Genomic DNA, 16,138 nt, shown 5'->3' on the forward strand with positions numbered 1-16,138 from the left:
TTTGTCATTTCAGCAAAGACTTCATTTTTAGCCTCAGCGGGTCGGTCGTTACTCTTAATTGAGTCGTTAATGAAGCCACAGCAACAGAAACTGAATATGCAGAAGTGTTTGGGTTTTTCATGAAGATAAAAAAAAAAATTTATAAACATTATTTTGTGGCAAAGTCACCAAATGTTTTCAACAGTGTTTATGAGACTGGACTGATGACTACAAATGCCGTTTTTATCTTTTTGGTGATCTTTGGAATTAAAAATATGATCTCCTCTCTTATTTCATTGGATAGGGCCGCATCATTATTCAGCCTGCCATTGTGTTCATGTTTACCATTTGGATGGATTTGGATGAGAAAGTACTTGCTGTCCCATCAGCATTAGCATTAGCATAACTGTGTTTTTGTCAGACTGTTTAAAAAGGAAAAACTTATTGAATTGCTTTCTGTGGTTTTGGAGAGAAGCCTGAATCTGATGACTCATGTCACCCGTGGACTGAGGGAAGGTGAAGGAGGCCATCTATGGTCACTGTGCACAACCAACATCCCAGGAGAAAACGTCACTATGGGGAACACGCCTGGGGCAAATTTTTTCTGAAAGGAGTCACCTAAAAGAAGTTTAATTTATTGTGGCAACCAAAAAATGCAGGTTGATATTACAGACTGTATGACTTTTCTTTTTGCTAAAGGTTTCCAGTTATATCAAAGTCTCAAAAAGTGGCCTTTGGATCCTTTACTCCTTTAGTCTTGACAACTGTATTGGCTCAGTCACTGGTTTTTGAACATATTGAGTTTGTTTTGGTAAATCATAGTAATAAATTAAGAAAGGAGGATCATCATTCACTCATGACTTATGATTGACATATGATTAGCCTTAGAGCCTGAGGTGTCCTCTGGTTCTCAGCCAAATCCTCCTCCCGCTGTCTGTGCAGGTTCTCGGTCATCCAGGTCATAGTAGTCTAAGGAGGTTGGACAGAAAGAGACCGGACTCGACCAAATGCTGGACAGTCTCAGGTATTTAAACCCTAGTGGGAGTGTCCCTCAACGAGGGTTGTCGACCCACTGTTGGTCATCTGCCTGATCACATGAGCCAAGGTGTGAAAAAGGGATGGGTCATCATCACCAGAGGCTTCAGGTGAAACCATTGTGAGACCTGTCTTCTCTGTCCAAAATGCGAACACTTGCATCCTCAAAGAGTGACCTTTGACCCTTAGGTGCACCTGTTCTGTCGAGGTGGCTCTTCTATGCTGTGCCATGCATTTATGGAGCGGCTGTTTGGTTTCTCCAATGCAGAGGACTGAGCACTCCTTGCTGCATTATGTTGTGTTGCTTAGTAAGATAGTGAACGCTCCCCTCAGTGGTCACATCCAGTTTCAAAACACAAAGACGGCAAAAACGCTTCGCGACTGGCCTTCACTGAGTAATGGGCGAGGTCTTTGTGCACATGTCCACCTTTTATACTGTCCATACTTGATGTTATACTCTTCCAGCAGCATTTGCTCTAATCTGGTGTCTCTATAGTGAATGCTTTCACAGGAACGTGAAGCCACTAGCAAAGTTCAAATTTGCTCAGAAATTCTAAGCATAGAAACGGCTATCAGCGAGCAACAACACGACACAACGTGCAGCGTACAGCACTGGTGCAGATGTGTGTAGCAGTCACAGCAGCGCTGGTTATGGAAAAATATGCTGTCACTGCCATTGCTTGTATTGTTGTGGAGGCAGAAATCTCTGGAGGGGAGGAGGAGAGGGAGGAGCAGGGGGAGGAGCGGGGGTCAAACAAGTGACCCTTCATTAAAAACTGTTATGTGGAACTCTTAGAGCATTGTGCAGCGCATGCACTGACACAGAATAAGCCCATTTACAGAGGCTTTGCTGGATAATTAAATTCTATAGGTGTTCCACAGCGAGCTGCTGGACAATATGAAATCTGACGCATGACGTTGTGCGTGAAATAACATGCCAGGTATGTGCTATTGCAGTGCATCGCTTGCATCACAGAGCTGCGGGACTCGTGACCTTTACGATGAAACGAGAACGGTCTTCATACGAGTTCAAACCGGAGGAGATAAATAGAAGTGACAGGCTTATATACCTCACACCACTAACTTCAGCAGCCTGCGGAGGGGCTCGTAGCTTATTCAAAATGTCTTCCGGGCCAGTTTCTCCGTGAGCCTCGGCTTTCGCTTCAGGGAGTTCTCCGGCTCTCCACGGAGACGGTGACAGGGAATATGTATTGTAGCCAAAACAATTTCCCATGTGACATTTTGATAACTGCTATTTTTCATGCACGACGAGGAGCCTGCCGTTTAATTTAGTAGCGGGATGCGGGCTACCAAGTCTAAAAGTAAGCTAACCGAGCCTGTTATTTCTGTGTCTAACAGAAACCGATGAGCATGTGTAAGAGAAGCAATACCGAGGGGGGAGAAGTGACAGAGCGCTCTTTAAAAAGTAAACAGTCGGGAGCAAAAGCAAAGCAGGACAAAAACAAAGCGATCTGAAATATGACAGCTAGATAGATCAACATTAGGGGACAGAGGGGAGGCGAGAAACAGGAAAACACGAGCGAGCCGTCACGTCGTCAAAAGCAACAGAGACCGGTGAACATTGCTAAGTGCATACAGTGTCAGAAAGCATGAGCATCCGGGCTGTCATCAGAAATGGGCATTTCGTGTTCTCCCTTTGGTCTCTGTGCAGCGGCTTGTGGCTGTTGACCTCCCCGTCAGATCCTGGGCTCTCATCCATCACCTCAGGCGGACATATTAATGTGGCAGCATGTTTTAGCCCATCCGTACAGCATCAGATGGGCTGAATCCTACTTAGGTACGGGCCCAGTCTGCTGTAGTCACTCAGACCATTGATTAATCAGACCTCTGACTCCACGTGCGATATCGGAGCGTTTCCTGCCTTTTTGCTTCGCTGAGTAGAAAACGTAACTGAAATATATTTAATGTTTTAATCATTTTTAAGGGTATTTTTTAATTTTCACTAGTTTCCTCTTAGTTTAGTTGCTAGTGGACATCCAGGCTGCAGGTGCAAAGGTCACCCTGTGAGTCAGCAGTATCCCTCAGTGCCATCGCTCGACCCAAAGTTGAAAAAGGTTGAAAATGCAACCACTAATTATTATTAATAATAATAATAATTGGCATTCAGTGGTCTTTGATGCATTGCATCAATTATTTTTCTGCTTTATTATGATTTACATTCACACACTTACTCTCGGGTTATATCTTTGGGCGCGTTTCTGATTTAGTGTTGTGACCTTTAGTTCTTGTTTTGGATCAAAAGTAAATTCACAGGAATTTATTCTTGATCCGTCTTTCAGGCGACTTTCTGCGTTATTTTAAATCTAAGTAGCTTCATGTGGATTTTTGTCCTCTTCCTTCTTCCTTATTGTGCTGATTGAGTTCACCTGTGTCTTACTCCTCGCTCTCTGCTGGGTCAGGTCACCGTCTAATCTCTGGGTTTCTGAGTCATTCTTTATGTTTAGCTGGCTCCCTGCTGACGGTTACTTCTCTATTTCTGGACTCTCCCCTTTAATTTGTGTGCCTGCATGTGTATAAAAACTTGACACCATTTAAAAACATTAAAATGTTGCCAAATGGATTTAAAGACCTCTTCCATGTTTCTTCTGGAGCTACCTGACGTACAGTGTGATAGAAGAGATGAAAATGATAAATAATATTAATAATATTAATATTAATATATTAATAATATTAATGATAAATAATGAACGGAATAAGCTCGCAGTCGCTCTCCTGCATTACAGTTATGCAACTTTGAACACAAAAATAAACAGCTGGGCTCCCACACTACGACTGGATTTCAGCTGAGAGTCATGTAAACAGAATCCGATGTCCGTGTAAAAACACCCACTGCTTTTTATGCTCTCACTTAATGATGTATTTTAATCTTGATTTTTGATGTTTTTTTGTCAAGGCTCCTCCAGATGATGTCATCGAGGGGCTGATGATGTGACCTTTTCAAGCACTACTGCCACATCTGTCTCCCGAGTATCCTCCCGGTGTATAAGCCGTCATGTTGTGAGAAGCTTAGAGTCGTGTCAGCGAGGGATGAACAAGGAACACAGAGGTGTGTGTGTGTGTGTGTGTGTGTGTGTGTGTGTGTGTGTGTGCTGCACCTCTTCACCTCTATTTCTTCAGTCTGGTGATGTGGGTCTGTGCATGTCCTCCAGCTGCACCTCCATGCGTGCCTGCATGTCTCTTTCTTTGGATGGTTCTTGTCTTTGTCAGCTTGGTATTCACTTCTAACCGACACCTGTATGAGGGACAGAGGCGTCACAGAAAGCAGTGGATTACAGATTTTACTCGTGTTCGGGTTGTTGCCCTATTTTCTTTGCCCATTTTCAGGAGGAAGCTGGAGGAAGACGCGGATCACAACGGTCTGAGAAATGTAATCGCCTTTTTTTTGGTTTCTGTGTATCGCCCCCTCTGCTCACCTCCCCTACCTCCTCCGTATACGCTCCCTCATCTTCCTCATCCTCCCTTTTTAATAAATTACTACCTCGACTTCACAGGAAATGACAACTATCCTGCAGCAGCTTGAGCGAAATCAGGATGCACATCATGTGCGAGCACATCAAAAGCACACTACGCCGGCATCCTGCTCCTCCGCCACACAACAGACATTAAGGGCGCTCGGTTGTGGAGCTTTCCGATGGCTGATGTATCCAAATCAAATTTAAGCTAAATGGCAGATTTTCAGGCTCAAGATTAGAAATGATCTCTCATCTCCAAGCAGTGGCATGCATGTGTTTGAGCAGATGTTGCTGTGTTGTCTGGCTTCTTTGCATGATGAAACGTGTCCAAGCAGTGCCCCCTTGTGGTCGCATGTGACAGCATCGTCCTCTGAGAAATTATTAAAAAGCTTTAGATGTGTTTCTTTTTAAAAGGAGGGGAAAGAAATGTGATTTGGAAACCTTTAAATATCTCTATTTAAAATAGAGGGCAGATTTGCAGAGGTCTGCCTTTTGTCATTTTGTCTTTTCTAAACTGATTAATACTTTTGAGTGAAAAAAGTGAAATCACTGAATGTGGGGGTGTTTTGGGGGGTGAGGGCAGGGGTCACTTCCGCTTCAGCTAAGCATGAATCATGCTCTACGGAGCAGTTATTTTAGAGCTGTCTGTGTTGCAGTCAGGGCTCTGAATGCCAAAGCAAAAGTCTTTCCTTTCACCATCCCATCGCCTCAGGCTCCAGGAGGCTTTTTTCGATTGAGGTGAGTCTAGATTTTCCCAAAGAGAAATAACGCTATCGGCCACCTTTCTAAAAAGGTCAAATATGATTCAGTTCCTGCCTAGCTGAGGGCTAAAGAAGAGGCAGCACCTGAAAAAGCAATACTGGACTCTGAGGACTGCTTAGTTCTTTCTGCTGGCAGAACCCCCGTGCACACCGAGGAGCACTTTCAGATGAGAGCTCTGTGTGCATCTTTTATCTGCACAGTGTGAACCCACTATTAGATCTGTTACCCGTGCTCCTCTTTCTCTCGCACACAAACACACACATGTCCACGCACACACACACACATGCACTCAGAGAGAGTACCGGATGCCCAGGGGAGACACTCTGCTGCTCAGGTGTGTAAGTGTGTTGGCGGTGGAGAGTTTACCTTCAGGTCATTTCCTGACATTCCAGATAGTTGCTCATTGGTCGATGCCAGCCGCATGCTCTGGCGTTCTCATTTGTTGGATTTTTTTGGGGTGGGTGTTAATTCAAGTTCTGTCAGATGTAGGGGAGGGCCGAGGTGCGGTGGAGGAACTAAACAAAACCAGAGGAGGTGTCTAAATGGCAGATTTGTACAACTGGTGAAGCACTGGAGAAAGAACAGGGCCAAACAAGACGTGAATTCAATTAGGTTTGTTTAACCGTTCAAGTGCGAGCTCAGCAACGGTCGCTTGCAAAATGTCACTACTTCAAGCTATGGCAAACCACAAATGTCAACAAAAACAATCGACTGTGGCAGCCAAAGGATAGAGGCAGCAGCTGAGCGTTTATCACTCTGTAAGCCAGCGACACATCCGATTGGCACGGTGGGTAAACTTGGCTCTGCTGCACCTTGACACAACGATGGGGAACAGCCGGGGAGAAGCAATCAGTGGCAAAATGGAGAAGACTGGGCAAGATTGGGAGACAGATGGAGAGCAGCGTATACGTCTGGTCGCAGTCTGATCAGAGTTTTATCTCTAGTTAGCTTGAGGTGCAGCTTCCTGCAGTCATGATTTCACTTTTTATGTCGACATGTTGCCAAAAGAAACATTTCAAAATAAATTAAATATTTAAAAGCATCTGAAATATGACTGCAGTACAAAACCTGTTGATTGCAGGTAGACTGTATATAAACATGAACACATTTGCCATGTTGACACACATTTGTGAGGTCATTGCCATCTTGGTTTTGGAGCCACTGATGACTATTTGTGTTCTATCATCAAGTCATCAACTAACGCCAACGTTTGGTTAGTAACCAGTGCAGTTCATCAGTGGTTACATATAAATACAAAAGCAGAATTTCTCTCACCAAAACTGAAACTGCTCACACAGTAGCAGTTTCTCGTCTACAACATGGGCCTGTCCTAAACCACATCCTGCTTTATCCTCTTCTTTGACTCCTAATTGTACCACAGTTCCCAAAAATGAATGTCATGACATATTTACTCAAATTTGAGTCTTGACTTGTGTCCCAGCCCGAGAGAGTCCTGGGCTCTTTTCCGTTCTTCTCTCTAACCAGGTCGCCCCCTGCTGGCCGTTAGAAAGCATGGCTTCGGCTTTCTTACCCAGAATGCCCACACATCCTTTTTTTTTGTACAGTCTGTGTGCACTGTTTCTACTCTGGTCGAAAGAATCCACGCTTCGTACTGATGTCCACAATTCTTTTATTCCTCTCACAATCATGGAGCACCGTGAAAACTAGAAACAAGTAAAATAATATCGATAGCACATATGATATTCATCTCAGCCACTTATTTCCTTTCACAAGGTGCACAAGTGTTAAACAAATAACAGCATAATGATTTTTTACCGTGTACGCCTTGTAAAACCAGCAGTAGAAAAGTTGTATATTCCGAAAAGTCCGCCGTGTTACCGTTCTGTCTTGTCTCTCCCGCGCACAACTTCCGGTTCCCGCAACTCACAGGAAGTGACTACTTCACAATAATATTTTAACAGAAACATTTCTTATAAGCAGGATATATCACTGGATTCATAGATTACCTTTCCTACTGCAAATGTACACAAGCATGAGAAGCAAATAAAGAAAACAAATAGAAAACAATAACGATCTCAGATTCACTTTGGTGTTGTCATGGCAACCCACACAAACATTTCAGCGTCAGCTACACTCCCACCAATTACCTTTGATTATTACAATTGAGAACGTAAATACACTTGCATTTCTCATTATATCAATGGTAATTCCCAAGCACCATGTTGTTGTTTTAAACATTCTTGCATTGACATAAACAATATTCTTTTCTCAACAAATGAATTCAACAATATGAACAGTAGATTTTACATCTCCATAACATGTGCATGAAGTACAGCATAATGACAACTTCTATTTTAGAAGGGAAATCTAATCAATGAATGACATTTTTCCCATTTAGCTGTTTTTCACCAGGACCACTCATTTCTGAATGGGTCTCTGAATGATTGAGGGTTGGACGAGGCGTTCGCCTCCCTTTCCTAACTTCCGATCACCAGTCTGGATTGTCACCTTCCGTACAAGTCCATCATCATCCTCATGTGCTTCCACAACCCTAGCAAGTTTCCATTCATTGCGAGGAACATCTTCCTCTTTGAGAATCACAATGTCACCCACCTCCACATTACGTCTTGGTGTATGCCATCGCTGTCTCAGAGCAATATTGGCCAGGTATTCCTTTCTCCATCTGTGCCAAAATTGCTCAGTCAAATACTGTACCCTTCTCCACCGTTTCTTAGCATACAGGTCCTCCTTGACGAATTTACCTGGAGGTGGAAGTGGGACTGAGGATTTCATGGTGATCAAGTGGTTCGGTGTGAGTGGCTCCAAGCTTTTGGGGTCATTGATGTTATCAACAGTGAGTGGGCGGTTATTCACGATGCACATAGCTTCATAAAGGAATGTCCTCAATGAAGCATCATCCAACCTTCCCACACTGCAGGCAAGGACTGTGCTCAGTACGCTTCTCACTGTCCGGATTTGACGCTCCCATGCGCCTCCAGCATGACTAGAGTGGGGCGTATTCATCTGGAAGTCGCACTGATTTTCTGCTAGGTATGCAGTCACTCTTTCCTTATCAAGTTCTTTCAGAGCCTTTGCCATCTCGTTTCTTGCCCCCATAAAGTTAGTTCCGTGATCGGACCTAATGTGCCTAACAGCTCCACGAAGGGCAATGAAGCAGCGCAAGGCATTGATGAATGCGTCAGTCGTCAAATCCTCCAACATCTCTATATGCACTGCCCTTGAGCAAAACATGTGAAGAGGAGGCCGTACCGTTTTTGATCTTTGCGACCTTGTTTGGTGTGAAAAGGACCAAAGCAGTCCATACCACAATAAGTGAATGGTGGTGTGGGATCAACACGGTCACTAGGTAGATCTGCCATCCGGTGCTTCTCTGGTGGCGCGCGGGCTCTCCTGCACTGTACGCACTGCCTGATGTATTGGGCTACAGCCTTACTTCCACCAGTGATCCAGTAACCATTGGCTCTCAGGGCATTGAGGGTTTGTCCTCTGCCTTGGTGTTGTATCTTGGTATGATGGTGTGCAATGATGAGGTTTGTAACAGCACCATCTTTAGGAAGGATCACTGGGTGTCTTAACTCAAGAGGCACAGATGCCTTCCTCAGTCTTCCTCCTACTCTCATTATGCCATCTTGGAGAAATGGGTCAAGCTGAAAGAGTTGGTGGTTGCAAGGCAGCCTTCCTAGTTTCTGGCTGAGTGTGTTTAACTCCTCTTGAAAGGCATCTTGTTGTGCAAGCTTGACGAGAGTCTGTGCAGCTTGCTTTCTCTCTTCCACGCTTAAAGGCTCAGCGGTCCTGATCCTCTTTGCCAGCCGCTGGATACGAGCAATGACGTTGACAGCTGTAGTCCATCTTGAGAACCGCAGCAGATGCTTCTGGATGTCAAACTGCCTTGCTACATCAACCTTCAACACCTGAGTAGTCCTCACCTCTGGGTCTCCCACCAGCAAATCTGAAGTAGCCTGTTTTGTGGCTATCTCTCTTTCCCATAGAAAGCTGGGACCAGAGAACCAATTTGACTTGATGAGGTCAGCTACTTTGAGGCCTCTCGAGGCATGATCAGCAGGGTTTTCTCCTGTGTCAACATAGTACCATTTCCGTGCATCGGTGGTTTCTCGAATTCTCTGCACGCCGTTTGCCACGAACACATGGAACCTTCTTGCTTCATTATTGATGTAACCAAGCACGACCTTTGAGTCTGTCCAAAAATATTCGTCATCAACCTTGAGTTCTAGCTCCTCTCTTAACATGCTGCTCACAGATGCCGAGGTTACTGCAGCAGTTAACTCAAGTCTCGGTATGGTAACTATTTTGGTTGGTGCAACCCTCGCCTTGCCCATGACCAAGGAGCAGCATACCCTTTCTCTGCTTACCACTCTGATGTAAGAGCACTGGCCATACCCTTGACTGCTTGCATCAGAGAAATGATGAAGCTCGACTCTTTGAATCTCGCCAAGGCTGTCAGGTATGAAGCATCTTTGAATTTCAATTCTTTCCAGGTTCTCCAGATCCTTCATCCAAGTCTCCCACCTTAAATTCAAGCCTTTGGGTAGTGGCTCATCCCACCCTGTGCCTCTCTGACACATCTCCTGCAGCACTCTTTTCCCTTCAAGAATGACTGGGGCTAGAAACCCCAAAGGGTCATACAAGGAGGCCACAATTGAGAGAATCCCTCGGCGCGTTGCTGGTTTCTCCTCAAGTGACACCTTGAAGGAGAAGCTATCATTTTCAACATTCCACCTTATACCTAGCACTCTTTGAACTGGTAAATCCTCGTGATTAAGATCAACATTCTTTACCTCCGTAGCACGCTCTGCAACATCGACAGAGTCAAGGACCTCTCGGCTGTTGGAGAGAAATTTGTGAAGGTGCAGCTTTCCTTTGGCACACACGGCTTGGGCTTCTTTGACCAGTTCAATTGCCTTACCCACCGACTCTACACTTATGAGACCATCATCGACATAGAAATGTTTCTGGATGAAGTTAGCTGCGGAGGGGTACTCTTTCTCACATTGGCTGGCAAGGTGCTTCATGCCATAATTGGCGCAGCCAGGGGATGATGACGCTCCAAACAGGTGAACCTTCATGCGGTACTCTCTGGGTTCAGAGTTTGTGTCTCCATTTTCCCACCAGAGAAACCGCAGGTAGTCTCTATCATCCTCGCTCACATGAAACCTGTGGAACATTTTCTCCACATCACACATGACTGCGATGGGATGTTTACGGAAGCGGCACAGCACGGCTGTTAGGCTATTTGTGAGGTCAGGTCCTGTTAGCAGATGGTCGTTTAAGGAGGTGCCTTCATACCTTGCAGAGCAGTCGAAAACCACTCTGATTTTTCCTGGTTTTCTGGGGTGGTAAACTCCTTGGTGTGGGATATACCAGACTTTCCCCAGCTCTGCTTGGTTTTCCACTTTCTCTGCATCTCCATCCTTGAAGACACCTTCCATAAATCTCACGTAGTCTATTTTGAATTTGGGATCTCTGTCCAGCTTCCTCTTTAGATGCTTCAGCCGTACTAACGCCAGCCCTTTGTTGTCTGGGAGATGCGGACGTGCTTTGAAAGGGAGAGGCATCTCCAGGTGACCATCCTTATTTTGTTGGATTCTGTCTTTCAAGATCTGCAGGAAGCAAATATCTTCTTGAGATATGCTTCTGTCACCAGGTTTTGTGTCTGCAAAATCAGACTCCAGGGCCTTGATGACAGCAAATGGTGTTATGGGTGGCACCTCTCTGACAGACACTCGATGACAAAAACCAGTCACATCTTTAGCCTGCACACGCTGTGGTGCGCTTCCCACAATGCTCCAACCAAGATCCGTCTCAATAGCATAAGGCTCATAGTCACCCCCAGTGACGACCCTTCTTGGAATTAACGCTCTGGAGCAGTCGTATCCAATCAACAATCCAACACCACAGTCCATCAACGGGGGTATCTCCTGGGCCATGCTTACAAGGTGTTTCCATTTGTTGGCTGTCTGGCAAGTGGGAATATGTGTGCGGTCAAGGGGAATGAAGTCCCTTGTGTAGGCTGGAGGCAAACTGATGGAAACATTAGAGGAAAATCCTCTAACTTTGAGCTTGCATACTCTTTGACTCTTCACGACTGAGTCTCTCCCCATCATGGTGGAAAGTTTAAGTTTCACTGGTTCCATTGTTGCTTGTAGCTTTTCGCACACCTCCTGATCAACAAATGTGTGACTGCTTTGAGTGTCCAATAGTGCATACACTAGGGTTTCAGTGTCCGGAGCACTAAGTGTTGAGATCCACACTGGGACTATCATTGATGTACTCCCACCTTCACCTCCACTCACACAACATGATAATGACAACGTACTTTCTTCAACTGCGCCTTGTGTTGATGCTGCTGTAGAACGATCTTCATGCAATGGCGTTGGGTGACTCTTTCTGCATATGCCACACATGGCCCTGTTCCTACAGTCTTTAGAATTGTGACCCTTTCTTAGACATGCAAAACACAACTTATTTTCAAGTATGCATTTTTTCTTATCCTCTACAGACATGTCCATAAGCCTCTTGCATTTATGTATGGAATGGTTCTCACTACAGCAAATACACTGGCCATTATTGGAATTTTGTGTTGGTGTGGTCCATTTCTTTGGTTTCCCTGCATCTCCCAACTTGATTTCACCAGGGTCAGATTTGGCGGTGGAGCTTGATGGAATCGGGGGTTTCACATTTGTGGCAAACGTGTTTGCTTTTGAACGCTTCATCTCTCTTGCTGGTGCCTCTGCAGAGTGCCTTAAGGCATGTAAGGATGACACTGGATTGCATGCGATGCGTGACTCCTTAGAGATAAAGGAAGCAAACTCATGAAAGCTTGGATAGTCGTTGCCCCGATCTAGCTGCTCTGTGACATAACGGTTCCATCTAGATGTCACCCAATCAGGAAGCTTGACTAGTATTTTCTGATTCTCCTCACAGTCGTTAAGAACCTGTAAGCCCTTTACGTGAGGCATGGCATTACTACATGTTTGGAGGAAATCACTGAAATCTCTTAACTTGAGATATTCCTTTCCACCAATCTTCGGCCACCCATTTAGCTTATCTCTGAAAGCCCGCTGCACTACAAAGGAATGGCCATATCTAGCATTTAACCTATCCCATGCTTGTTGATAGGCTTCTTCATCTTTTCTGTAGAAGCTGCCTTCAAGAGAGGATTTTGCCTCACCTGCTATGTACTTTTGCAGGTAGAATAGCCTGTCTGCAGGGTCAGAGCATCGTCTCTCTATGAGGGCTTTGAAGCTTATGCTCCATTCTGTAAACTTCAGAGGATCGCCCGAGAATACAGAAGGTTCTGGAGTTGGCAAGCGAGTAAGAGCTAATGACTCTTGTAGCGATTGGACCAATGATGTCTCGTTTTGCACAACCTGCCGTTCTTGATCTGGGATGTGGTGAGCGAAGGGGTGTGCATCACTCACTTTGCTGAATGGAGGACTGCGTGTCCCATCCCTTCCCTCTTCTTCAGTGTAGACATTTAGCTTTGCCTGAATTACATCAATGTCCCTCTGATTTTCAAGTTTTCTCAACTGCTGACGTTGAGCTTCGATGGCAGCTTCCATATCAATTTCGGCTTTCTTTGCAGCCAGCTGAGCAGCCACTTCCGCTCTCATAGCTGGAATGCTAGGTGACTCTGAGAGATGGTTAGAATTGTGACAGCTGGGTGCAGTAACTCTGGAGGCTGTGGATCCATATATGGACCTAGCATATTCATTATCAAGTAGCATGCGTAACCTTGATCTTTCCGCCACCGTGTCAAACTCACCTTCATCTTCAGTCAGACGTACTCTCATCAGCTGCAGCAAGTCGGCCGTCACGGCTGAGCATGCATCGATCTTTCTTCGAAATTCTTGACTTGGTGAGGTTTGGAGTCGAATTCTGTCATACTGTTCCTTTAATTCAGACTCAAGCTTCTCAGCCTCATCCATCATATCATACATGTCACTCTCAGAGCATACTTGCTTTAACTTTGTGCGAATGTCTCTTACGTTGCTTTTCCATTTCTCGTATGTTGCTTTGAACCTCTTCTCCTTTTGAGTTAACTCTTGATCTTTCAGTTCCTGCATTTTTGGCGTTAATCGCCTTTCACGAGAGGATTTTCTTGCTTTTGTCTCAGATTTCTCAGACACTACACTTTTTTCCTCTTCCAAATCCCCTGCATCTTGTACTTCTGACATAACATCAGGGTGACTATGACCATCTTTAGACATTTTCAGACTTTAAAGGGGGTATCTTATGAAGAGGACAAGATAACTAAGGTAATTACAAGAATGGATGTAATAGGCGGAGAATTATTAAAATTAACACAAAGGAACCTTAGCTTAGATTCTTACGTATGACAGCAAATAAATTTTCAGTTTCAGCCTTCATGAAGCTTGCAAGCAACAGGTAAGAAAACAACAATAATTTCCAGAACTTCAACAGATTGTCCTTTTTTTTTTTCTTTTTTTTTTTTTTCTTTTTTTGTTTGTTTGTTTGTTTGTTTGTTTGTTTGTTTTTACACAATCCGAAATTTGAACACTATTAATTCCTTGTCCATTACAGCAAATTTGTAGCTCATGTTCTATCCATCAACTCATGAGGCATAATAACTGCGCAATATAGCCTGAGGACTCACGCTTTAGCCTGAAACCGCTTCTTGGAGTGTCCGCTGAATCTGCAGCTCCCGATTGGTTGTCACAAAATGCAAAGCAACGTGTCCACTGAAGCCTGTAGCTCGCTGCAGGATGAGAAGCAACCGAGACCTGTAGCTTGCTGCAGGATGAGAAGAGCTTTGCACACCGAAGCCTCCAGATGGATTGGGACACGTTTTCACTGTTTCTACTCTGGTCGAAAGAATCCACGCTTCGTACTGATGTCCACAATTCTTTTATTCCTCTCACAATCATGGAGCACCGTGAAAACTAGAAACAAGTAAAATAATATCGATAGCACATATGATATTCATCTCAGCCACTTATTTCCTTTCACAAGGTGCACAAGTGTTAAACAAATAACAGCATAATGATTTTTTACCGTGTACGCCTTGTAAAACCAGCAGTAGAAAAGTTGTATATTCCGAAAAGTCCGCCGTGTTACCGTTCTGTCTTGTCTCTCCCGCGCACAACTTCTGGTTCCCGCAACTCACAGGAAGTGACTACTTCACAATAATATTTTAACAGAAACATTTCTTATAAGCAGGATATATCACTGGATTCATAGATTACCTTTCCTACTGCAAATGTACACAAGCATGAGAAGCAAATAAAGAAAACAAATAGAAAACAATAACGATCTCAGATTCACTTTGGTGTTGTCATGGCAACCCACACAAACATTTCAGCGTCAGCTACATGCACTTTTAGTTGTTGTGAAGAGGCGAATGAGCAATGGAGACCAAACCATTTCTTTTTCTTTGCTTTTTTTTGCACCAGCAGGCTGTAAACATGTTTATTTCTGCTCTCGAGTTGGTCCTTTTAAAATGAGAGTCAGTGGCGAATAACTGGCTTTTGGAGCCAGCCTCAAGCTGAAAGTTTGCAACATGTAGTTTTGGCACGTTGGTGTTGGCTTCGTCTTTCTGAGGAGGTCCTGACGTATCCAGGAGCTGCATTTCCAGACACTCGGGGCATATGTCCGTTATTCTGTCTCTGGCTCAAGTTACTGTCATTCCTGCCAGAGAACATTGTTCCCAAATGTCCACCGCTGAGATGATGAGTAAAGTGTTATCATGACTGAAGGACGAGCAATGATGCGCAGGCTTCACATTTTAGGGTCATTTAAGGTAAAGTTTGAGATTTCCTGCTTTGGGCTGTAAATGAAATGAATTCAGCTTGAATCAGATCCCCATTGAACAACATTATAATAACAGAAAAGTCCCTTTAAAGGAGGATCCTGAGAGTCCAGCTGTGACCTTTTGTGTCTGACAGAGATCAGCAGCCTGTTTCCCTCCAGAGCAAACTGCCATGTTACTGTGTGCGTGGTGAAATAAGCTTCCCTGTGATTGCACGTCAGACCTCCTGGGTCACTGTGTTTGTGAGTGGACACTTGTAAGCTTGTGGCCTCTCGTCCCTCTTCTTTGTTCACCTTTAGCTCCATCTCTGTCCGCTCCAGCCTCCTGTAGTCCTCCCAGGCCCTCTCGTGCTTACAACGACTGCCAGCAGGGCCTCCACGCCAACTTTGCGGCTGCCTCACCTCCTTCTCCGGCTGCTCCTTTAACTCGGTGTGTCTGGAGATTGAACAGACATGGAGGTCCAGCAAAAGCTGAATTTGGAAACACTAGAACGGGAAAAGATGAAAAGCCAGCGTGCTTCACGTCAGCTGTCTGTTATGTATGCTGTGATGGCCGGTACAGCACCATCCTGCTGGGACTCTTTACCTGACGGCAATTTCTCTAAAGCAAAGTTCGGTTTATTTGTGCCGGCGTTCAGAAGTTAGTCATGTCCAAAGCAACATTTCCCGTATTGATTTTCGGCTTTTGTTTTGCAGAAAGCCCCGTGGCCCCTTTCTTTTATCTCCTTCCTCGAAAAACACAATGAAAGTCAGGTAAAAGGGTTTTGTAGCTAGAGGTGAAAATATGAGCAGAAAATGTGACTGCGTGTCTGATTCACTGTATCTAACATGTAGTTGTGAAGTCAGGCTTCTGCCAGTGCGCAGTGATGATAAAAGGCCCAGAGACGAAAGCTTTGAAGCTTTTTCCTCCACAAACTTGCAGAGTCTGTGAAAATGCACAGCGTCGCTCTTATTCTCACCTCGCTCTTTAGGTTTTCTGACTTTTGAATAAAGGGGAACTCTTGCCTCAAGGGATGCGACTCAAGTTGATGTCAGCTGGTTCTGGGTGTCAAAAATGAGCGACTAAGCAACATTAGCGGCATTTAAGAACACACAGAGCCATCCTGGATGTGAAGCATAGG

The 16,138-nt window shown here is 44.7% G+C and overlaps 1 long non-coding RNA gene across 3 annotated transcripts in view; it reads right to left on the reverse strand.

Moving 5' to 3' along the window:
* LOC146708555 (uncharacterized) overlaps nucleotides 1-13,929 on the reverse strand; it is a 53,745-nt gene extending 39,816 nt beyond the window's left edge. For all 3 annotated transcript variants that reach the window (XR_014920978.1, XR_014920977.1, XR_014920976.1), the window contains exons 1-2: nucleotides 13,867-13,929; nucleotides 4,139-4,267 (exon numbers count right to left, since the gene is read on the reverse strand). This is a non-coding gene — a long non-coding RNA (uncharacterized LOC146708555). The remainder of the gene's footprint in view (nucleotides 1-4,138; nucleotides 4,268-13,866) is intronic.
* Between the last annotated feature and the right edge of the window lie 2,209 nt (nucleotides 13,930-16,138).

Source organism: Copadichromis virginalis, linkage group LG6, assembly GCF_057382275.1.
Source record: "Copadichromis virginalis isolate Kocher_CV1m ecotype Utaka linkage group LG6, C_Virginalis_male_GT1.1, whole genome shotgun sequence".
NCBI classification, from domain to species: Eukaryota; Metazoa; Chordata; class Actinopteri; order Cichliformes; family Cichlidae; genus Copadichromis; species Copadichromis virginalis.